This window comes from Pteropus medius, unplaced genomic scaffold, assembly GCF_902729225.1.
Source record: "Pteropus medius unplaced genomic scaffold, Ma_sr-lr_union100, whole genome shotgun sequence".
NCBI lineage: Eukaryota > Metazoa > Chordata > Mammalia > Chiroptera > Pteropodidae > Pteropus > Pteropus medius.
The window spans coordinates 15,482,048-15,507,754 of record NW_024352787.1 but is presented as its reverse complement, the minus strand read 5'-3'; the positions used below and the strand labels follow the sequence as shown (position 1 = coordinate 15,507,754).

The following is a 25,707-nucleotide window of genomic DNA, read 5'->3' as shown; positions in this document are numbered from 1 at the left end:
TTAGATAATTACTTTCTCACATTTTCTCATACTAATTCTGGACTGTGCATTATTATTTAAGAGTGAATTGAGGGGGGGAAGTAAAAAATACGATGTTAAAAATAAAAAAAATTAAAAGAAACAAAAGAAAAAAAAGAGTGAATTGCATAAAAATTTATTATGATCTCTTTATGTGGCCGGATCTAGTCATTTGTGTTTCTAAGTGGATTAATCAGGAGAAAACTTGCAGCTTTAATGGAGGGTGGCTTCAGAAAGGATGTTGCAGTTTGAGGTATGCTATGACTGGACAATTGACCTTCAGTTCATCCAATCTTCTGTAAAAGATATATTGGTGTTGCTTTTCAGTATTAACTTATACCTAGTGATCATGTGGGCTTGAAAAGTAGTTTGCAGAACAGTAAAGTGGAACTTGGTTAAGGGTAAATCCTGTTAGGAGAACTGGGTCATCCTGAACTGGGCGGAACCCTTATCTCATGCATGGCAAGTGATGACAGAAGTTGCATGTTACCTTTTACAGAACACTTAGGAGTCCTAAGAAGCTTTCATTTCCATCTGGGCTCATGCCATATTGGTCTCTGCTCATGTATTTCTCTTTGTAATTGTTCATATTTGCTAAAGTTTAATAAAATTTTACATCCTTTTTGTTTTTCAATCGTACTAACATCACCATTCAGTAAGTAGACTTTCACTTAATCTTCCTGCTTCAGTGTGCCCCATCACAGTTACCTTCTGTCACACTTGTTGCCTCTGAGTTCTTTACTACTCATGCTCAATCTTTTCAGAGAATATGTTTCCATTCTCACACTGGGAGAGGAGAGGAGTACTCATCAGGCTGGTGGGGTAGAAGAAGATTTACAGACTGAGATATTCCTTACAAAGGCTCTTAATAAATTATCCTATGTTTAGTCCACTTCCCACACATGCCTTCAATTTCTGGGTCTTTCAGAATTTCTGTGACATAGTCAGCTTGCTTCTCGTTAATCACTCCTTCTTTAAACACATAGAACTTTCTCTGCTATGTAAGTTGCCTCTTTTTTATTCTACTTTTCATCTTCCAAAAAATAGGATGATATCCCTCATCTATTATCTTTTTCTTTTTTATTCTATTTTCTTTAAGAGTTTATATAGTTTCACTCTGTTGCTCCCATTTAGATGGTGTTGTAGAACAGAGTAATGGTATTAATTTGTGTTTAAGCTCCCAGATTTAACCTAAAGCCCATTTAGTTCTCTCAGCAACACTAAGAATAATTACATTAATTTTATTTATAAAATTGCATGGTCACTCAGTTAGAAGGGAGTGAGGTTGTATTTGGCACACAGGTCTGTCTGATTCCAAAGCATATGCTCTCATGCTACACCATGATATGCTTAACTTTATAAAACACCTTGTCTTCTAATTAATCAGTAATTGAATTTAAAGAAAATTTCTCTATTAATTTACTATAGACGGTTTTAGGCAAAATCAAAATGTTTTATTTTTTTTCTGGTGAAAAAGGAAACTTACTCAAGTTCTCAAGTAATAATGCATACTTCAGAAGAAATCTTTCAACTCACATGTGTTGTACATCTTCATTGCTGCATGTAAGAATTTAGCACTCAAAACGATAGCAATAACAGAAATACATATTTACTTGCTAAATTCAATATTTATCCCATTTTCAAAGAGTCTATATCTTACATGATAAGTAATTTTATTGTAACCTCTTTTTATCTCTTTCTCTTTTCAGCGCATATTTCTTTTAGTCTATATGATCTCAGGAGACAAAACAGTAACAGCCTTTGGAATGCATGTAGTTTGTCCAGTGACAGCAGCCCCTAGAAATATTATCTAAAAGTCAAGAGCCAGGAGATTAGCTGGATGTTTTTCATTCATGAGGACCATTGTCTAAACTTCTTGGTTTTAGGTTACAAAGCCAAGGCTGTTAGTGCAGTTTATTGAGTAGTAATATGATATTTTTTACTCTTATTCTATGCCTCTCAAGATAGAAAAGAGAAAATTATAGACTGGTGGCTGATTGCATGGACTTTACTACTTAACTGAGCTTTGTTCAAAAACTAGGCCCCACTAGTTGTGTGATGTTGGGGAATTACACATCTCTAAACACAAAGGATTTTTATTTAGAACATGTGGGCAATAAGAATAATGCTTTCCTCATAGATTTTTGTAAATGTTAAAAGATAAAATGCAGGTAAAGAATTTAGCAAAGTGTCAGGCATATAATCAAAATATAATAATGGCCAAGGGCCATTACAACACAATTGTGGTTCAAAGGTTTTCCCAGATAGGTCTCTAGAAATGTTAATAAAATGGAGATAGGCAAAAAGAATAGAGGATGGTTATGGAAGAAACAAAGATTTATTGTGGACTACTGAACACCAAACATCACATTAGCTTAATCATTTCAGTCCTGCAACAACTCTATGAGTTGTGCAGAGTCTCCCACTTTCTAAACAAAATGGAAAGTAAGGGGGTCACGTGAAGATGGAATTGTAATTCAGATTCATGTTTGCTTGACTCTAAAGTCTATTCTTGCCTTTTATAGATGCACTGTGCTAAAATTGGATGGTAAACTGACCTGAAGTCATTTGTGGATTTGTATTCTATTTCCGGTTATTTCATTAACGCTATGTCATTATGTGTAAAGTATAAAATTAGTTTTCCTTCTTTCTCTAATCACTCTCAACAAGGGTTAAAAATAATTGACCTTCATTTCTCCTGTGGTATTAAAGATAATAATTTCAGAGGGCAAGTCCCTAGATAAAAAGAATAATCAAATTTTAGAACTAGAAAGGGCTTTTGAGATCAACTGGGAGGACTTGTTCATTCAACAGAAGAGGAGACCCACACTTAAAGAAGAAAGCCCTTGCCCATATTTTGATGAGTTATTTAGAGGGTGGTGGCTTCCTTGCTAGTGAGACTTAGGTTGAGGCAAAGAATGTTTAGGATGAGAGCAATGGTTATTTCTTCTTGTGACTCAATGACACAACCACTCGCTTTCAGGCATCCTTACCTTTCTACCTGGAATGGAAGGAAAGAAGCAAGTTTGGCTCCCTTTTGGTCAACTTCAATATTTTCCAACTCATTCTTGGAATCTTTCTTAATCCTACCCATAGTGAATCACAGTAGTTTTTGACATTTACTGTGGATTTATTATGAAGTATTTATAATATATAAAATGTATCTAGTACATAGTAAGTTTATTATTTTCATTAATTTACCCTTTTTGTTTCATATTTCCTTTGGCCAGCAGAGGCTAGGCAATTGGGACTCCCATGCATCTTCAAACTTATATGTGCACAATCATGAAGGTTAGAAGTGTAGTAGATATCTGTTGAAAGGGCACAAGACAAAAAGAGTATCCTAATGATACTCCAAAACAGATATGTGTCTTGCTTTCCAACATCAACACTTCAATTTTTTGTTGAAAAATAAAATCAGTAATCTTAATTTTTTCAACAAATGCCCATTCAACTTTTAGCTTTGAAAAACAGCCAGTGAGTCTTATTGATGATGACAGTGGAAAGACATATGATTTTTTGGTCAGTTGTGGATGAGGAAAGAAAAAGTTATTTCCGATTCTCCTCTCCATGCAGGACATGCTGCACACAGTGCACAGGAGAGGAATTAAGCTTCTTATTGTTCCCTTATTAAAAAATGAACAGATGCAAACCACGTACACATTAACAGAATATAATATACACAATTTATTTGCTGGTTTAACTTACTATGCTGAGTGCAGCAGACTGAAAACAGAACCATTACAATGGGTGCTATATTCAAAGATGAGGACTGTGAAGTAGTATTTGCTACATTTTTTCCTTATTTTTAGTTTTGCAAATTTAAACCTAATTTACCCACACATACATAATCCTATCATCAAACACCAGGAAAATACCTCTTAAAAATTTATCCCTCTTTTGAAGAATGTTTTTAGTTCTGGATTGGCCTTTCTGGTGGAATCACCAGATCATCACTGTCAACAATCAAGGCATGTGATTGCCTCACATGAGACCCCCTCAGGAGAGATATTGGAATAATGAGGAAAAGAGTCTCAATCTTTTTTCCATTAGCCCGTTACATTAACTGTTGATTGTTTTCCAAAAGCATGGGGGAAAGGAACAATTTAGGAACAAAGGGACTTAAAACTGAAGTCCAAGATTCTGCACAGGAGGGTACACATTTGAGAAGCTGTTCTCTCAAGGTGGTGATTGTCAAGATCCTTTCTACCTCACAGGGATGCCCTGAGTCCTATTTCTTAACCTCCTGTGTTAAGATTCTCTAGTAGTCAGAGAAGAAAAAAATGATTTTTTTCATCAGACAAAAATTAGATGGTACAACACAAAACATTGAAATTGAGAATTTTTCTGAACTCATGGGAATTAATGAGAACTTTTCAAATTTTATAAAACCCATTTACGAGTCTGTTTAAGGGAGAAGAGTCATTAACATTAGTAAAAAAGAAAGAAATTATTTGGTGTGACCCAAACCTAGGACCTAGGTAACTTTCTCATTCCTCTTGACATGTGAATTAGTTTTAATAATGTGAAATAAGCCAGCAATCAGAACCAGTGAATTTCAACCTCAGGATAGTTCTAGATCTATTGGTACAAGGGCATTTTTATTTCTACTGGGGTTGTTAAGTTGATAAACTGTAAGCCTGGAGCTTCTGGAAGCCATTTTAAAATTGTATGAAAGAGGCTGTCTGAAATAGAAAGTGATCCCTGAGACATTATTTGTGAGCATAGAGCTGGCATGGCTCATCTTTGTCTGGGATTTTAGTTATGTGAATCCCTTTTTCATTTAAACTATTTTGAGATAGGTGTCTATTACTTATAAGCAAAACAATTATAGCCTGAAAATTAGTAACTGACTTATTGCACATTCCTTGTGGACAAAATCCTGGTTTATACTTCATTCTGGTAACTGGGTCCTTTCTCCCTCTCCCTTTCCCTAACCTATATTCCCTATAATATTGGTTCTAAATATTTGCTCTTCCTCTGATATAGGTTTATGCATCCCCACTCTGTGTTAAGTGATCTGTCCCACCTCCCAGGGAAGAAGGATATGTGATATGTGATATGGACTTGGGTCAGCTGCGCTTTGGCCAATGGGTTGCAAATGTCCATGACATTAGCTTTATTTAACTAGAAACTTTACTTACATGGTTGGCCCGGCTATCTTGCCTTCATGCCCTTAACCCTGAGAAAAACAGGTCTCATATAGAAACTGTGCCTTTGACTTGGGTGCCAGTACTGAGTAGGGCTCAGAAGAGTTCATTAGTGCCAACATAACTGAAGCATATCTACAGTCTCCATGTAACTTATGCAAAAAAATACTTTTGTTGCCATTGTAAGCCACCCAGCTTTATTGGGGTTGTTTGTCACAGTTGCAAAAGTTAATACATCTTACTTTATCTTGTCTAAAATTGCCTTGATTCAACAATTCTGTTTTTAAACTTTCAATTGGCAAACTTCTTTACCTGCTGCCTATCTAAATCTTATAACTCCAATGAGAAAATTGACAAGAGGCTCTGGGGTAGCAGAAACCAGAGCCTCCCCTGAGACAGCATGAGTTCGAATACTCTAGTGCTGATTTCAAAAGCTGGAGAGGAACCAGAGAGAGCAATGAAAACTGTAAGTGTCCAGATCCTATGCGGAACAAAGAACCAAGAGTTTAGAATAAAAAAGGTAAAACTATTAAGAACTGAAGAATAAAAACTGGTGGATCTGAGATAGTTGTAGGGTGGGGAAATGTGAATAATTTATGAATAATCCATAAATAATTTGCTAAATCCACAGCAAAGGTTCTTGATAGAGCAGATACTACACTATTCAATCTCTTCACACTCCTCCCAGTGCTGGGGATGATCTAGTAGACTGCTTTGATGCATTTTAGGCCATTCTTGAGGTGGTGGGAAGACTTATTAACAATTTTTCCATCTATATCCTTTCCATTATCACTGACAGTGAACTGAGTATGATGCTGGTCAGAGTTCCATCTTTCTCCACACATACCTAATTATTTCTCCCTTTAACATTATTAGGACAGAATGTTTATGAGAAAATTTGGGAATATTGCCAAAGAACTCCTAAAATATACTAGACCAGGTTGTTTTATTGGTCATTTAGATCAATCCCTTCAAGAACAGATGATGCTTCTATTACATGAATTGCTCAAGAACCTAGATAAAATTGGAAATCTTCTTAACAGATTTGGAATAGCTCTAAAAACCTTGACAGAGTTAACATAGAAAAACAAACAAACAAATAAACAAAATATACAGGCCACTCTTGATGATAGATATAGGTAAGCATAAATAAGTTGAAACTAGGACTATATTAAAAGAAAAATGCAATATAGCCAAGGAGAATTAACTTTCCAGATATGCAGCATTAGACCGTCAATATTTTTTTTTCACATTAATAGGTTAAAGCAGACAACCCATTCAGTCATTTCAATTAAAGTGGAGAAGTTATCTTTTTGATTGTGTGTGGGTGACTGTTCATAATCAGAATGATCTTCATGTTTGGAGAATCTCCTATCTTGTGAATACTGTTGTGAGGCAGAAGACAAAAATAGGACAGACCTGTTCTCCCAGCTTCTCTTACATCCAAGGTATAAGTACACATCCTGTGATTGGCCTACCATACTGACATTGCATTCAAATAAAAATTGAATAGGTAAGCAAGGAATTAGGGGCAGTGGCAGTGGTCTTGCTCAGGCTCTGGTGTCAGGACAGCTGTGCCAACGGAAGCATTCAGGTCATGTGGAGTTCAGAAGTGATCTCACTTCTCTGGTTCATGGATTTGGGAGTCATACTGGCAATGCCTCACCCTTCCTGAGGACCTTGTAAGCCTGGTTTCCTGCCTTCCCTGGGCATGATCTGGGTACCCAGGATCAGCCAGATTCAGTTATTTTACTTGGAACTGAGATCCCAAAGTAACAGAGGCTGAAAAAATATTTGTAAAATTACCCGTCCTAATTTTAAAATAAACAAATAAAAACAAACTTAAAAGAATTAAAAATGAGAAGTGGCTTACACGATACAATAGGTACCTAATACCTATATTGTACTTAATAGGAAATACTAAAAATATTCCTATTGAAATCAAGACAAAGACCATGCCTGCCATCACTACAGTTCTCAACAATGCAACAAGAAAATGGAGGGGGAATAATGTAAAAAGTGAAAAAGAGAAGAAAAGTATCATTATTTACAGATGATATGATTTTTTATCTGGAGAATTTAGCAGAATGAACTTAAAAAAAAAATAGACCAAGCAGATAGTTAAGTGCATTAGCCAATTAAAAAGTAAATATTAAGAAGTCAATGAATTTTTCTATATATCAGCAGTGACTAGTTAGTGCTGGACTGAAAGAATAATGTCTAGAAATAATTCCTAAGAATAAGGTTGATAAGAATGTATAATATTTATATTAAACCTATAAACACTTATTGAGAAAAACTATAATTATTGATAATTATTTATCAATAAATTTATTGACTAAATGAAGAGGAATATCCTGTTCCTGAATGTAAAAACTTAATATTTTAAACATGTCACTTCTTCCTTAACTGATTTATATTTTTAATTCCACTCAAAACATATGTCTAATAAGTTTTTTTGAGAGCCTGACAATACTGTTTTAAAGTTCATACCTATGAATGAATGTACAACGAGAGATAAGAGAATTATCTACAATTACTGCTTTGAAGAGGGCCTTACTCTGTGAATTAGCAAAGCATCTTATGAAGTGAGGAAAAGTAAAGCAAGGCGGGATTATTGCTGGAATAAACAGAAAAATAATAGAATAGAAAAGGAAGTCCAGAAACAGAGTTAAGTGTATGTTAGATGTGGCAATTAAAAAGTAGTATAAAAAAATGGTTTTTGCTTTTAGACCAATATATCAAATGCAGCTAAAGCCATAATCATATGAAATTTATAATCTTAAATGTGCATGTTAGAAAAGAAGAAAGACTAAAAATAATGATAAAAGTCTTCACCTAAAGAAATTAGTAAAAGAACAACAAGTTAAACTCAAAGGCAGAAAAAAAAATGACATAGCTAAATATAAAAGTTAATGACAAAATTAATAACATTAAAAATAATAATAAAATGGAGAATATCAATAACTCCAAAAGTTGGTTCTTTGAAAATATTACTAAAATTGGTATACCTCTGCCAAGCTGATCAAGAACCAAAGAACAAATTATGTTCACTTACATCAGGAATGAAATAAAGGAAATCTTCATGTATCTTGAATAAATGAAAATGATAAAAAGAAAATAATATAAAGACAGCACTGTCCAATTTACATTATAAAGCCAGTCAAACTTTATTACTGTAACCTGATAAAAAATAAAATCTTAGTATAAAAAGTGATATATAGAAAAGATACCACATCACTAACATGTGGATTATTCTGGGAAAGTAAAGCCAATTTAACATTAAAAACATTTTAAAAAATCATTATATTGACATAATATAAATAAGAAAATTAGCAAAAAAGAAAAATTTATATAATAATCTCAATAAAGGTGGAGAAAGTATTGATAAAGTTCATCAGCTCTTTGTTGAGGAACTAAAACTCAACAAATTAGGGAAAGAAGTGAATTAACTGATTAACTTAAGGTATCTGCAAAAACTCTATAGCAGATCTCTGAATGGTAAAATGTAAAATGTTGGAAGCTTTCTGAAACTGGGAAGCAGATAAAGATTTCTACTCACTGCTACTCAGTATTGTACTGGAGGTCCTAGACAGTTTACTAAGAAAAAAAAGAAATAAAAGGTAAAGAATTAAAAAGATAGAAGTAAAACTCTCACTATTCTCAGATGATATGATTATAATTAATAAATAAATTAGCTAGGTGTGTGGAAACCAGGTTAAAAAAATCTGTTGTAATGTTGGAGAGGATGCAGAGAAAAAGGAACCCTTATACACTGCTGGTGGGACTGTCAATTGGTACAGCCACTATGGAAAACAGCATGGCGGTTCCTCAAAACACTAAGAATTGATCTACCATATGATCCAGCAATCCCTCTACTGTATATTTACCCCAAAGACTTGAAAACCTATATCCAAAAAGATACCTGCACACCAATGTTCATAGCAGCATTATTCACAGTGGCCAGGACATGGAAGCAACCGAAGTGTCCTATGATAGATGATTGGCTAAAGAAGCTATGGTACCTATATAGAATGGAATATTACTCAGCCATAAGAAGAGATGAAATACTGCCATTTGTGACAACATGGATGGACCTCAAGATAATCATGCTAAGCAAAGTAAGCCAGACAGAAAAAGTAGAAAATCACATGATATCACTTATATGTGGAATATAAACCTAAAAGGAAAAAATGAGTGGGACAAACAGAGATTCAAAGACATGGACTATAGACTAGTGGTTACCAGAGGGCTATAGACTAGTGGTTACCAGTGGGGTGGAGGAGAAGTGGGGTGGTAGATGGAGTCAAGGGGGTGAAGTGGGTAAAGGGGGTCGAATATATGGTAGCTGAAGGAAACTGGACTTTGGGTGGTAAACACACAATAGAATATACAGATGTCAAATGATATTGTACACCTGAAAATTATATAATTGTATTAACCAATGTTACCCCACGTAATTAAAAAAAAAACCTGTTGTATTTCTTTCTACATAGTATCAACAAGCAATTAGAAACTGAAAAAAATTTAAGTATACCATTTAAAATAATATCAAAAACATCTGATACATAGGAATAAACATAACAAAAGATAAGTAAAACTCTCACAGAATCTAAAATATTGCTGAGGGAAATAAAGACTTAAAAGGAAGAATATACACGTTCAATATGGTAAACATTTCAGTGTTCCCTAAAATTGATGCAAGATTCAATGTGATCCCAATCAAAATTCAAGCATTTGAGGAAAGCAAATTAATAGAATTCTGTAATTTACATGGCGATGGAAAGACTCATGAATAGTCATGTCAATCCTGAAAAAAGAGAAGAAAGAGATCTTTTACTATTGGATATCAGGAATTATAAACCTGCAGCAATTAAGAGAGTATGGAAATGATCTAAGAACTTACTAATGGATGAATTTAATTAAAGGAGTATGGAAATGATCTAAGGGAGTATGGAAATGGATGAATTTCTCTGAGGATCCCAGAAACAGATCCACACATCTATAGACACTTAATTTATAACATAAGTGACCATGTAGAGTAGTGCAAAAAGAATAGCCTGCTTAATAAAATGGTCCTCAGTCAGTTAGATATCAATTGGGAATAAAATGAAATTTGACCCTTTTCTCATTAGCACACATAACTATAAGCTCTTGATGGATAGAGTATCTTCTATAGAAGATAACATAGAAAAATAATCTTCATGATATTAGGTGGAGGTAGGCAGGAAAAGTGTTCTTAAAAGGATATAAAAATCATCAAACATGAGGGGAAAAATATAGTCACAAGGATGTAGTGGGTTAAATGCTGTTTCTCCAAATTCATGCCACCTGGGACCTATAACTACTACCTTACATAGCAAACAATGATTGAATTAAAGACCTGAGACTAGGATAATCTTGGATTAGGGTGTGCCCTAAGTCCCATAATGGAATGTCTTTATGAAAGACAGAGAATAAGAGAAACAGACACAGAAGCAAAGATGAGACCATTATTTAAAGACACAGTGACACAAGGGATCGTGTGAAGATACGGTGAGGTTTTGAAGTGTTGTGTCTATTAGTCAAGGAATACCAAAGAACACCTGAAGCCAACAGAGGCATGGGATGGATTCTCCTTCAGAACTTCCAGAAGGAGCCCACCTTATCTATACTTTGATTTTGGACTTCTGGGCTCCAGAACTGTGAAAAAATAAATGTTTATTGTTTTAAGCCACGAAGATTCTGGTAATTTGTTATAACTATCCTAAGAAACTAATGTAAAGAGTGAAAAAGCTGTTATAGGCTAAACTAAGATTTTGCAACACATATATACATAAATACAAATGGTTTGTTTTGTAGATGCATAAAACCTCCTATAAAAAAAGACATAATAAAAAAAGACATAAATCCAACAGAAAAGTGGACAATAGAATTAAACATACTTCACAAAAGATGACATCCAGTGGCCATTAAACATATGGAAATGTTCTCAACTTCATTAATGATAAGGGAAGTGAAAATTAAAACTTTAATAAAACATATCTATATACTTACCAAAAGAACTAAGATTAAAAAGTCTGACAATACAAAATATTGGTGAGGATGTTCAATATCTGGAATTATCATGCTGATGGTAATGGAATTTGGTACAAACTCTTTGAGAACTGGCTGGCAAAATTTTACTACATGATCCAGCAATTCCATTCATACATATGTAATAGAAACTTGTACATATATGCACCAAAGAAACTTGAACATATATGCATTTATAAACAAGAATGTTTATAAGTAGCAAGCTAGCCCAAAGTTGGAAACAATCCAAATGTTCACCAATGGTAGAATGAATAAATAAATTTTGGTATTTTCATATAATGGAACACTATGCAACAAAAATAGATGTTAGCACAGCAATATAGATGAATTTCACAAGCATAATTTGAAGTGAAAGAAGATACATAACAAAAGAATGCATATTGTGTGTGTCCATTTATAGCAACAAACTTTGGGAAGGAAGAAGCATAATGACTGAGAAAATGGATGTTGGAGAGTGTCCCAGGTGCTGACAATGTTCTATTTCTGGAGCTGTTGAGGTGTTTTTATTAATATTTTTGCTTTGTCATATACTTTATTAGAAAATGAAAATTAAAGAAAGAAAAAGCAACTTGTCAACAGATTATAGTATCTGCTTAAGTTCTAGAGGAAAAGATTAGATACACTTTAACACAATATGGTAAAATGAATTTCAATAAATTAAATTATTAAACTTAAAGTGGGACAATTTAAAATCTGAAAAGAAAAAGAGAATATATAAACTTGGGGGAAGATGAAATAAAATGATTTGTAGAATTATATACAAAAATTTTAATTTTGTATAAAGACATGCATACAAATGATAAACTTGGAAATAATATTTATACCATATAAAGAAGTCCAAGAATTAATATACTCACTAATAAGGTATCTAAACATGGGGTATCTCTCTCTCTCTCGTCTTAATTTTATTTTGTTTTATTTTATTATTTTAATTTTTTACAATGCTACAGTAATTTATAAATATTTTGAATTGTGTGTTCATTGCCCATAGTTAGATTTCTTTCTGTCACCACATATTTTACCCCCTTTATCCCATCTACCTGCTCTGTCCTCCACACCCTCTGGTAACAACTAGTACATTGTTCATGTCCATGAGTCTCAGTTTCTTTGCCCTGTTCATTTGTTGCTGTCAGGTTTATATCCCACATATAAGTGATATCATGTAATTTTCAACTTTTTCTGTCTGGCTTATTTCGCTTAGCATGATTATCTTGAGGTCCATCCATGTTGTGGCAAATGACAGTATTTCATCTCTTCTTGTGGCTGAGTAATATTCCATTTTATGTATGTACCACAGCTTCTTTAGCCAATCATCTATCCTAGGACACTTTGGTTGCTACCAGGGGTGGCAACTGTGAACAATGCTGCTATAAACATTGGTGAGCAAATATCTTTTTAGATGTGAGTTTTCAAGTCTTTGGGGTAAATACCCAGTATAGGGATCGCTGGATCATATGGTAGATCAATTCTTGTTTTTTAAAGAAACTCCATACTGTTTTCCATAGTGGCTGTACCAATTTGCAGTTCCACCGGCAGTGTATGAGAGTTCCTTTTACTCTGCATCCGCTCCAACATTTGTTATTACTTGTCCTATTGATTATAGCTATACTAACAGGCGTGAGATGGTATCTCATTGTGGTTTTGATTTGCATTTCCCTAATAGCTAGTGATGTTGAACATTTTTTCATGTTTGTAGGACATTTGTATGTCCTCTAGGGAGAAGTGTCTGTGCAGGTCCTCTGCCTATTTTTTGATTGGATCGTTTTTGTTGTTGTTGTTGTTGTTATTGAGCCATATGAGTTCTTTGTATATTTTGGATATCAGGCCCTTATCAGAGGTGTTGCTTGCAAATTTATTTTCCTATTGAGATGGTTGTCTCTTTACCTTGTTGATGATTTCTATTGCTGAGCAGAAGCTTTTTAGTTTGATATAGTCTTATTCATGTATTTTAGCTTTTACTTTCCTTGTCTTTGAGGTCAAATTCATAAAATCCTCTTTAAATCCAAGGTCCTTGAACTTAGTTTCTATGTTTTCTTCTATGCATTTTATTGTTTTGGGTCTTATATTCAGGTCCTTAATCCATTTTGAGTTAATTTTGGTGTGTGGTGATAGACAACAGTCCAGTGTTATTTTTTTGCAGGTGGTCTTCCAATTTTCCCAGCACCATTTATTGAATAGGCTTTTCTTTTTCCACTGTATGTTTTTGGCTTTTATGGTCGAAAATTATTTGCCCATATAAATATGGGTTTACTTCTGGACTTTTGATTCTGTTCCACTGGTCAGTGTATCTGTTTTGCTGCCAATACCATGCCATTTTGATTACTGTCGCTTTGTAGTATAATTCGAAGTCGGGCAGAGTTATTCCTCCAACCTTGTTCTTTTTGTCTGAGGATGGCTTTGGCAATTCAGTATGGCTATACAAATCTCATAATTACCTGTTCTATTTTTTTTTTTGAATTGCCGATAGGATTTTGATGGGGATTGCATCAAATCTGTATAATGCTTTAGGTAATAAGATCATTTTAACTATGTTGACTCTTCTAATCCAAGAACATGGAATATCTTTCCATTTCTTTGTATTATCTTGTACTGCTACTCCTGCTTTTCTCTTAATGCCAATAGCTTGAAATACCATTTTCCATTCTTTCATTTTGAGTCTATATTTGTCTTTAGAGCTGAGATGTGTCTCCTGGAGGCAGCATATGGTTGGGTTTTGTTTTTTGATTCATTCTGCAACTCTGTGCCTTTTTATTGGTGAGTTCATTCCATTTACATTTAGGGTGATTATTGAAGTATGAGGTCTTCTTATAGCCATTTTATTTTTTGCTTTCTGGTAGCTCGGTGTTTCCATTGTTTTCTTATCCTTGTGTTTCTGTTTTCTTTATTTTGGTTGACTTTTGTGGGTTTTGCCTCTGGTTCTTCTTATTTTGTGTTATATACTTTAATTCTGAATCTTTGGTGTGTGGTTACCATTATGAATATGAAAACGATAGCAATATATTTATATATAGTCGTCTATTTTTTTTTCTGGGTGTGCCTTATCTCCTTTCCCCTTTGCAAATTTGGATCTTTGAATCCATCCCTTTTTAAACATTGTTATCTCAACTTGTTCCTATGTATGCTGAATGTTCATTACTATCTCGCTATAGCGATTCTCTTCTAATTATTTAAGTTCATAATGCCCTGTTCTTAGTAAGGATTGCACTCCTCTGCTTCTATGTCTGATAGTCACCTTATTCCTAATTATGTATTTTTTCTTTGTCATTTTGCTTTAGGTGTGCTAACCCCTTTCAGAATTTTCTGTAGTGCTGACCTCGTAGTGGAGAATTCCCTCAATTTTTATATGTCTGGAAAGGTCTTAATTTCTTCTTCATATCTAACGGAGAGCTTAGCTGGATACATTATGCTAGGCTGGTAGTTCTTTTCACTTAATAGTTTAAATATTTCATTCCATTCTTTTCTGTCTTGTAAGGTCTGCGTTGAGAAGTTCGATGATAATCTAATGGGTTTTCTTTGATAAGTTACCATTTTCTTCTCCCTGGCAGACCTGACATTTCTGTCTTTTTTGTTGATTTTTGATAACTTTAATATAATGTGTCTTGGTGAAGGCCTTTTTAGGTTGAGATAATTGAGTGTTCTGTTGACTTCTTGAATTCCAAGCTCCAGCTCATTCCTTTCATTTGGGAAATTCTTGTCCACTATTTATCCAAAAATGCTTTCTAGTCCCTGCTTCTTTTGCTCGCCTTCAATAATGCCTATTATTCTTATGTTTCCTCTCCTGATGGTATCAGCTAGTTCTTGTATTTCTCTTTCATTATTTTTTATTTTTTATTTCTCCCTTCTTCCTTCTGAATTATTTCTAGATTTCTATCTTCAATATCACTGATCTTTTCCTCCATTTGGTGAACTATTGCTATTTCATTTTTCAACTCTTGCAGTGTGTTTTTTTAAATCTCCAGAAGATCTATTCTATTGTTTTTGAGGGTTTCAATCTCCATGCTCTGCTCATCTAGTTGTTTTTCAATTCCTGAAACTGTTGATATGACTCATTTTGGAATTCACTGAATGTTTTCAGAAGTACCATCCTGAATTCTCTGTCATTTAAATTGCATAGTTCTATGTCTGTAAGCTTATTTTCTGGAGATTTTTCTGTTTCTTCTGAATTGCCTTGTCACCTTGGTTGTTCATGAAGTTTAATGGACTATTTTCCACCTGGGAATTAATGGAAGTGTATGTGCTGTTTATCCAGAAAGATTTATTATATAAAGGTCTCTCTTTAGCCTGCTGCAAAAAAGGCGCTTTTCTTTTGGTTTCCAGTAGGTGGTATCTAAGCCTCCTGGATCCCTGCTTTATATAAAGTCTAACTAATAATGCCTTTTCAATTTTCTTGTAGATATTTAATCACACTCACTACCCTCAGTTTCAGTCACTGTCAGTGTCAGTGACAGTCTCGGTAGTGTTTGCTCAGATTTCCCTGGGGTTCCGCGGTGTTCATTCTCGGAGGATATGAGGGAAGAGGCCCTCTGGGTTGAGAATTGGGGACTGAGGCTCAGCTTTGGTTTTGCAACTGAGGCTGGTAAAAATCAACTGTTGTTTTTCTGCCATCCCGCTTCTCTTCCTTTTGCCCTGAACTGGGCCCTGCCTTTTGCCCAGTTGGCTGCATGGAGCTCACAGCTTTGCCACCAGGGCTGTTCAGGGAACTCGTTGCTCCTTCTCCCCTCCTCCTCCTCCTGCAGGGAGCTCAGGAGGCTGCGAGATGAAGCTTCTTTATTTCTCCCAGTCCACAGCCTGACACACGGGGTTCGACCTGTGATAGCTCTTATGCACAGATCCTACACTCAGATGTGCTTGTTTGCAGTATGGGTGTTTTTTGTTCAGTTTTAGATGTTCAGTTTATTGTTGTTTCAAGGGGAGAGGTCTGGCAACTTCTCTCACTCCTCCATGTTTCCCAGAATCTCCCCTTCTGTACTGATTTTGTTAAGAGTTTTGATCATAAATGGATGCTGTATCTTGTCAAAGGCTTTTTCTGCATCTATTGATATGATCATATGATTCTTATTTTTAATTTGTTTATGGTGGTGTATCACATTAATTGATTTGCATATATTGAACCATCCTTGTGCTTCTGGGATGTAGCCCACTTGATTGTGGTGTATAATCTTTTTAATATGTTGCTGTATTCGGTTCACTAGTACTTTACTTAGGATTTTTGCATGTGTGTTCATGAGAGATATTGGTCTGTAGTTTTCTTTTTTTGTGTTTTCTTTACCAGGGTTTGGTATCACAGTAATATTGGCCTGATAAAATGAATTGGGAAATAATGCCTCCTCTTCAAGTTTTTGATAGAGTTTGAGGAGAATAGGTATTAAATCTGAATGTTTTGTAGAATTCACTGGTGAAGCTATCTCCCTGGACTTTTACTTTTTGGTAGGTTTTTGATGATTGTTTCAATTTCCATCCTGCTGATCAGTCTATTTAGATTTTCCAGTTCTTCGAGATTCAGTCTAGGAAGGTTCTATTTTTCTAAGTACTGGTCCATTTCTTCTAGGTTATTAAATTGGGTGTTATATAATTTTTCATAATATTCTTGTATGATCTTTTGTATTTCTGTGGTGTCAATCATAATTTTCCCACTTTCATCACTGATTCTGATTTTATTTGTGTTTTTTCTCTTTTTTCTTTAGTGAGTCTAGCCAGGGGTTTGTCAATTTTATTGAACTTCTCAAAGGACCAGCTCTTTTTTGCACTTATTTTTTCTTTTGTTTTCTTTTGTTTGTTTGTTTTCAATTTCATTTATTTCTGCTCTAATTTTGATTATTTCCTTCTATCTGCTGACTTTAGGCCTCATTCGTTCATCCTTTTCTAATTTATTAAGATGAAGCGTTAGGTTGTTTATTGGGGCTTGATCTTGTTTTTGGAGATAGGCCTGTAATGATATGAACTTTCCTATTATGATCGCTTTTTCCATGTCTTCAAATTTTTGATATATTGTACTACCATTATCATTCGTTTCTGTGTATCTCTTGATTTCTCTTTTTATCTCTTCCCTGACCCAGTTATTCTTCAGTAACATGTTGTTTAATCTCCATGTATTTGTGGTTCTTTCTGCTTTCTTTTTGCCGTGGAACTCTAGTTTCAAAGCATTATGATCAAAGAATATGGTTGGTTTATTTCAACCATCTTGTATTTGTTGAGGCTATCTGTGTGTCCCAGTATGTGGTCAATTCTTTAGAATGTTCCATGTGCATTAGAGAAGAATATATAAGTAGCTGTTTTGGGATGGAAAGCTCCGTAAATGTCAACTATTTCCAGTTGGTCTAATGTGTCATTTAAGGATGTTATTTCCTTATTGATTTTTGTTTGGATGATCTCTCCATATCTGACAGTGGAGTATTTAGGTCTCCTACTATGATAGTGTTTTGGTCTGCTTCTCCCTTTAGTTCTGTTAGTAATTGCTGTACATATTTTGAGGCTCCTTGATTGGGAGCATAGATATTAATAAGTGTTGTGTCTTCCTGGTGCATGATTCCCTTTATCATTATGAAATGTTCCTCAGTATCTTTATCTTTTTTATTTTGAAGTCTATGTTGTCCAATATTAGTACTGCTACTCCGCTTTTCTCTGAATGCCATTTGCTTGAAATATCATTTTCCACTCTTTCACATTGAGTCTGCATTTGTCTTTGGAGCTGAGCTATGCCTCCTGGAGGAAGCATATGGTTGGATTTTGTTTTGTTTTGTTTTTTTGATTCATTCTGCAACTCTGTGCCTTTTTATTGGTGAGTTCATTCCATTTACATTTAGGGTGATTATTGAAATATGAGGTCTTCTTATAGCCATTTTATCTTTTGTTTTCTTGTAGCTCGGTGTTTCCCTTGCTTCCTTGTCCTTGTGTTTCTGTTTTCTTTATTTTGACTGGCTTTTGTGGGTTTTTCCTCCAGTTCTTGTTTTATGTCATATACTTTAGTTTTGAATCTTTGGTGTGTCGTTACCATTATGAATATGTATAGGATAATAATATATATATATTTATATGTATAGAGAGAGTCATCTATTATATATATATATATATATCCATTCATTTTCTTCTGCTCATGTCTTATCTCCATTCCTCTTTGCAAATTTAGATCTTTGAATCCTTCTCTATTTAGTCATTGTCATCTCGATTTGTTCCCATGTATGCTAAACGTTTATTACTGTCTTTCTATATTAGTTCTCTTCTTATTGTTTAAGCTTACAATGCCTTGTTCTTAGTAAGGGTTGAACTCCTCTATCTCTTTTTGTCTTATACTCCCCTTACTCCTCATTTTGTATATATATATATATATATATATATATATATATATTATATATATATATATTTTTTTGTCATTTGTTTTAGATGAGCTGACCCCTTTCATTATTTCCTGTAGTACAGGTCTTGTTGTGTAGAATTCCCTCAATTTTTGTACGTCTGAAAAGGTTTTTATTTCTCCTTCATATCTAAAGAAGAGCTTAGATGGATACATTATTCTAGGCTGGTAGTTCCTTTCACTTAATATTTTGAATATTTGATTCCCTTCATTTCTGGCTTGTAAGGTTTGTGCTGAGAAGTCCAGTGATAATCTAACGAGTTTTCCTTTATAGTTTACGGTCTTCTTTTTCATTGTTTTTTGATAATTTTAATATGATGTGTCTTGGTGAAGGCTTTTTTGGGTTGAGATAATTGAGTGTTCTGTTAACTTCTTGAATTCTAAGCTCCAGCTCATTCCTTTCATTTGGGAAATTCTTGTCTACTATTTGTCTGAAAATGCTTTCTAATCTCTGCTCTTTTCTTTGCCTTCGATAATGCCCATTATTCTTATGTTTCCTCTCCTGGTGGTATCAGCTAGTTCTTGTATTTCTCTTTCATTGTTTTTCACTCTTCTGTTTCTCTGTTCTTCCTTCTGATTTATTTGTAGATTTCTGTCTTCGATATCACTGATCTTTTCCTCCATTTGGTGAACTCTATTTCCCAAGCTTGCTATTTCATTTTTCAACTATTGCTGTGTGTTTTTTATCTTCAGAAGGTCTATTCTCTTCTTTTTGAGGTTTTCAATCTCCTTGCTAAAGAACTCATTCTGCTCATATAGTTGTTTTTTTCAATTCCTGTATCTGTTGTATGACTCGTTTCAGAATTCACTGAGTTTTTTCATTGGTACCATCCTGAATTCTTTGTCATTTAAGTCACATATTTCTATGCTTGCAAGCTTATTTTCTGGATATATATATATATATATATATATATAGATATATATATATATATATTTTTTTTCTGAGATGCCTTGTCACCCTTTTTATTACTCAGATTCCACACATAAGTGAAGTCATATAGTGTTTATCTTTCTCTGTCTGACTTAAATTCCTTCTAGGTCCATCAAAGCAATATCTTTTCCTGTCCCCTTCCTTTTAGTCTGTGTGTGTCTTTTAAGTTGAAGAGAGTCTTTTGTATTTTTTCTTCTTACAGAAGTCTCTCCAACATTTCCTGTAATACTGGCTTGGTGGTGATAAATTCCATGAGCTTATTTTTGTCTAGGAAGCTCTTTATCTGTTTTTCAACTCTAAATGATTTCTTTTCTGGATAAAGTACCCTTGGTTGTAGATCCTGGGTCTTCGTCCTGTGGAATTTTTTGTCAGGTCCTTCTGTCCTGCATAGTTTCTTTTGAGAAATCAGCTGCCAGTCTTATGAGCGTTTTCTTATAAGTAATTTTCTGTTTTTCTCTTGCTGCTTTCATATTCTTTTTTGGCCTTTTAATTATGAGATGTCTTGGTGTGGGCCTCTTTGGATCTCTGATTTTTGGAATTCTCCAAGCTTCCTTGGGTTTTATATCCACTTCCTTTACCAGGTTAGGGAATTTTTCCATCATTATTTCTTCAAATAGCTGTTCAACATCTTGATTTTCTTCAGGTACGCCAAACGGACAGACATTTGGACCCTTAATAGTGTCCCATATGCTCCTTAAATTATTTTTATAGTCTTGGCATCTTATCTCTTGCCATTCTGCTTGTGTGTCCTTGGCTTTCCTGTCCTCTAGATAGAACATTTGACTTTATTCTTTATTCATTTTGTTTATTCCTTTGTTTATTCCATTTGATATACTTCTCATCTTGGATAATGTGTTCTTCATTTCAGACTGGTTCCCTTTTACAAATTCCATTTCCATTTTTATGTTTTTTTTTTAATCTCTTTGTTGAAGTTCTCACTGAATTTAACCAAAAGTTCATTGAGCATCTTTATAACAAGTGTTTTGAACTCTGCATCTGTTAGATTACTTGACTCCATTATATCTGGATCTCTGTTCTGTTCTCTCATGCGATTTCTGCTTCTTTGTCTTCCCATTTTGTCTGTCTTTTTGTGTCTATTTCTATGTACAAAGCAAAGTTCCTAAGTCTCCCAGTCTTATTACTGTGGATTTGTGAAGTAGGTGTCAGTCTAGTGGCACTGGCCTGAGAGAGATTCAGCTGTAAGCTAAACTTAGGCCAAGACTCTACCCCTCTGGGGCCAACTGTTAAGATTCAGTAAACAATACACAGATACTGTGCTTATAGTTTCCTTAAAAGAGCGCACCAGAAACCTAGGCCAGCTGCCTCCAGTGTGAGTCTAAGTGCTGCTCAGCATGGAGCACCTGACTTGCTGAGGCTATACCTGGGTGTGGCTTGGGTGGGGCTGCAAGTTGGGGGAAGTGAGACTTCAGGGAATCCTCTGGGCAGAGCAGCCTCTGTTATCCAGTTTGATGACTTTACATCTATGGTGGCCCTGTGTCCGGTTCCCTGGTATGGGGTAGGGCTCAACAGAGAACAATGGATACTGCCTGCACTTCTGTACAGAGCATGTCTCACCTCGGCCCTCACTCCAACAAAGTCTCCCTGTAAGTCCCTGGTACCTCCTGCACGCAGCCGAATTGGCACTTGTGCTCAGATCAAGCAGTTCTGTCACCGTGAAAATCCGCTCGTGGACGTGGCCCCTTTAAGAGGCTTCTGCCACTGCCACTGCCGCAGCTTCCGTCTCACTCAGCTGCTCGAGACTTGGCAGGTCCGTGTTCTCACCCCGTCCTACCTTCTGCCATTGCAGAGTGATTTCTTGTATTTCTCCCTAGTTGTATGCCTTCATCTAGATCCCAGGTGATTTTTTTTGCTGCTGCAACTTGTTTCCATCTCAACTTTGATTTGGTCGCCAGAGGGATGAACAGAGCCTCTATCATCTATGCCATATTTTTTGGACTCCTGAATATCTAACTTTTGTCCAATACTTAAATTTAGTCTCACATTACAGCATGTTGGAATTTCCAAGTGTATTTATAGAAGGAACATTAATGATGGCACAAAGTAAGGAATACTAGATGCTGCCATGCACAATGCTATGTACTTTGCATTTGTTATCCCACTTAAACCTCAACAATTTTTATGGTAAAATTATTAATATTAATAAATCAACTTTATATAGAAGAAAATTGAATTTAAGCAATAGTTTTTAAGAACACAGAAAAAGTAAATGGTAGAGCTACGTTTTTAAACCCAGGTCATTGACTTGAGTCCATACTCTCACCACTATCTTCTACTGCTTCGCTTAAATGAAGGCTTTGCATTTATGTGGAAAGGGAACTAATGATATTTGTTTCTTCTGCTTTATATATATATATTGCTTTATATATATATATGTCTGGCTGTGTTTCAAAGCCTAAATGAGGCTTTGATTAGTGAAAAATCCTTCTGGAATGTGATAAATTGTTGATAAACATACATAATCAATAATGGTCTGGCACTTGTCTTTGTCTAATGCTCTTTAAAAAGTGTATATATATATTTTTTTAGGTGAGGCAACACTTGATTGACCTCAGAAATTGCAAGGACCTTGTCAGCTTACGATCCCTTATTTTTTTATTTTTTACGCCTACAGCACCTGGTCTTTTTACTTGGTCTCCCATCCAAGTACTAACAAGGCCCGACCCTGCTTAGCTTCCAAGATCAGACAGGATTGGGCTTGTTCAGGGTGGCATAACTGTAGACTAAAACATATTTTGATGGAAAAGTGGGTAAGGGCAAATGAGTCAGCTGCCATTCTAACCTGACACTTCTGTTATCAACATACCTAAATAGTCTAAGACTGTAATAAATTTTCAGTCACATTGTAAACTTTGCTTGCTATATATTTAAATGATAAATCCTGTTGTTTTACTTCCTAGCTTTAAAAATCTTTATATTCTCTATTACTTGCAGAATTAATTCTAAAATTTGGAACAGGGCATGTTTGGCTCACCATAATCTGTCCCACACATTTCTTTTTACTTATCTTTGATGCTCCTCTCTCTCTTTGTTCCAGTTAAATAGAAGTCTTCACAATTTCCGAAGTACATTTTATTCATTCAGTCTTTCTGCCCTTTTATATATGCTGTTCTTTCTTCTTAAAATGTATTCCCCTCTTGGTCATTCAATAAACTCTTTTTCTTCCTTTAAAGCCCTACTACTGGAGGCTTCTCTAGCTTCCCCAAGCATAATTAGCATACGCATTCCTGTCACACTGCCAACTTATCTTAGCACTTACATCATATTGTACTTATATATTTAGTTTGATCACAAGTTTATATGCTCTTTAAGTATTATTAACCTTTACACTGAAGCTCAACAAATAAATTATTGAATTAATAGAATTAAAATATATGCAAGAAATAGAAAAGATAGCTAGTGACATAATACAAAAGAAAAAACAAACAAAGGAAATACAGGTTGAAAAGAAGAAAAAACTAATAACAGACATAAATGTCTACATTGAAAAATTCAAGAAGTTTACTCAAAAGCTTCTAGAACTAATAAATGAGTTTAGCAAGATCACAGGAGACAAGGTAAATATATAAAAAAGAGATCTTCATTTTTTTTTTTCTGTTCTAGCAATGACTGAGTTTGTATTAATTATGTTTTGTTTGTTTGTTTGTTTTTTAAATTTTCTGTATTTTAAGATGTTTTGAAATCTTAGGGGCCTCACTGTCTGGAAAATGATTGCCCCTCCTAGGACTAGATAATTCCTAGAGATAGCAAAAAACCTCCTTATAAGCACAGCTTTTATATATAAACTACTAATTCTGATTTTATACCTGCAACTACTTCTTTTATCTAACTCTCACACACTAAGCCAATATTTTTTCTCCTCTAACTCATCCTAGGGCCAAGCACAGAACAAATCTAGACTACCCCTATAGCTCAGAGTCTACTAAAATTATTCAAACTATCTAATCCTAAATTTGTCCGCTCTTGCATGTCCTGCACTCCCCATTACTTCCTGCAGAGAACAAAATAGAGGCTCTGGGCCATGTTCTCCCTTTGCCCCTACTGCCTCCTGACTGACCCAGGTGCTTCTCCATGGGGCATTGTGTGGCATGTCATGCTTTCTGTTTCTAAGGATCTCTGAATTTCTTCTGTCATGATAATCATTTCTGCGTTGTATGCCTGCATGTCCATAACTGATTAAAACAAATTCCAGGTACATTTTAATACAAGTGAAATTCAAAATTAAAATCAATATCTTTTACAGTAGTACCAAAAAAATGAAAATTTTCAGTTTACATCTCACAGTATATGTGTAGAATCTGTATGCTAAAACCCACAAATACCGATGAAACAAATCAAAGAAAATCTAAATAAATGCAAAGATATAACATATGTATAGATTGGATCACTGTAAGAAGTAGGAAGATTGTTAAAATGTCAGTTCTTCTGAAATTGAGGTATAAATTTAGCGCAATTGAAATCAAAACCCTAACGGAAACTTTTTGTAGATATGGGTAAACTAATTTTTAAGTTCATGTGGAAAGGCAAAGAAATGAAAATAACCCAAATATAAATATATGTGATTAAAATAGTGTAATATTGGCAAAAGGAATGATAAACAGATTATTGGTAAAGAATCAAGAATCCAGAAAGAGACCTATGTGGTCAATTTACTTCTGGAAAGTTGCAAGGTAATTCAATCATCTTTTTAATATATAGTGCTAGAATAATTGAATATTCATATGCAGAAACAAAATCTATGATCCATACTTTACAGCTATAAAATTATAATAATGTCAAATGGACCAAAGACCTAAGTGTGAGATGTAAAACTATAAAAGTCATCAAAAAAACCCCCAAACAAACAAACAAACAAAAAAACTCTTTGTAACTTTGGGTTAGTGAAATAGTTCTTAGATATGATATTAAAAGCATGATTCATAAAATAAAGTTTGTAAAACTGAACTCTATCAACTTTAGAAACTTTGCCCTGTGAAAGAAACTACCAAGAGAATGAAAAGACAAGCCATAAACTGAGGGGAAATATTTAGAAATCACATGTGTTACAAAGAACTTGTATCTAGAACATACTAACTTTCAATACTTAACAATATTAAAAAAACAACCCATTTAAAAATGGACTAAATCTTTGAAGCTCATTTTTTTCTAGTCATTAGGAAAATGCAAATTCAAACCCACAATAAGACACTGCTATACACCTGTGCATTTGTCTGCATTTCAATCAGACTGACATTTTCTTGTATGTATTATATACTTCTCTGCCTATCTTCTGACCATGTCACTTTAATCTGGAATGCTTTTCCTTCACTTCCTTCATCTGCAACTCTTATTGATCTTTTAATTCTCAACCTGGCCACCATCAATGACAAAACAGTCTGCCCTTGGACCCCGACCCTCACTCTCTCAACCTAGGTCTGAATTAGGACCTTTGTAATATTGTGATGATGGGCACTCCATTTTTACCTACCACCTCATCTATCAAATATATAGTGCTAACTTGTTTAATTAGAGGTTTTAGTACTCTCAACTTAATCTCCATGAAGTCAGAGACTGTATTCTTCAAGGTTACATCTCCAGAAATTAGCACATTGAAAAATATATTGAATGAGTGAATACATTCACATAGAAAAGTCCCATGAGCTCTTTCATGTAAGCTCAGCCTCTGCTTGAGATATACTGACCCTTCAAAATTAAAATCCTTTTCTTTCATCAGAGGAAGTCCTGGTTTCTCTAGGTAACTTGATCAGCTCACCGAAGTTAGACGCCTTGGCCTCCGAGTTAGTATTCTAAGCCTTAGGACCTAAGGTGTCCTCAAATGATAATTTTTTTTATCACTGGCTACAATTTTTCCTGAGGAGAGAGTCTGTGTAAGAAATTGACGTTGTGAATGCCTTTTAGCTAAGGACTAAGCTGAGACTACAACAGCTCTGTCCTGAGCTAAAAGGCATTCATTTCTAACACCATGGTGAAGGTCTCCTCCTGAAGGTGAAGTCCCTGGTCAATCCAAGTCATAGCTTTCTCAGCATTGTAGGCACTGCTTGAGAATGGTGCTCTGGTTGTCTTTATGTGTATGTGGCCTGCATGCCAGTTCCTCCTTGTGTCCCACCAAACCTTGATTCACAAAAAGTGGAAACAAAGGTTGCATCAGCATCATGTTAATACCT

At 34.7% G+C, this 25,707-nt stretch overlaps 1 pseudogene; it reads right to left on the bottom strand.

Moving 5' to 3' along the window:
• Nucleotides 1-22,148: 22,148 nt before the first annotated feature.
• LOC120591939 (uncharacterized) lies at nucleotides 22,149-22,267 on the bottom strand (annotated as a pseudogene).
• Nucleotides 22,268-25,707: the final 3,440 nt, after the last annotated feature.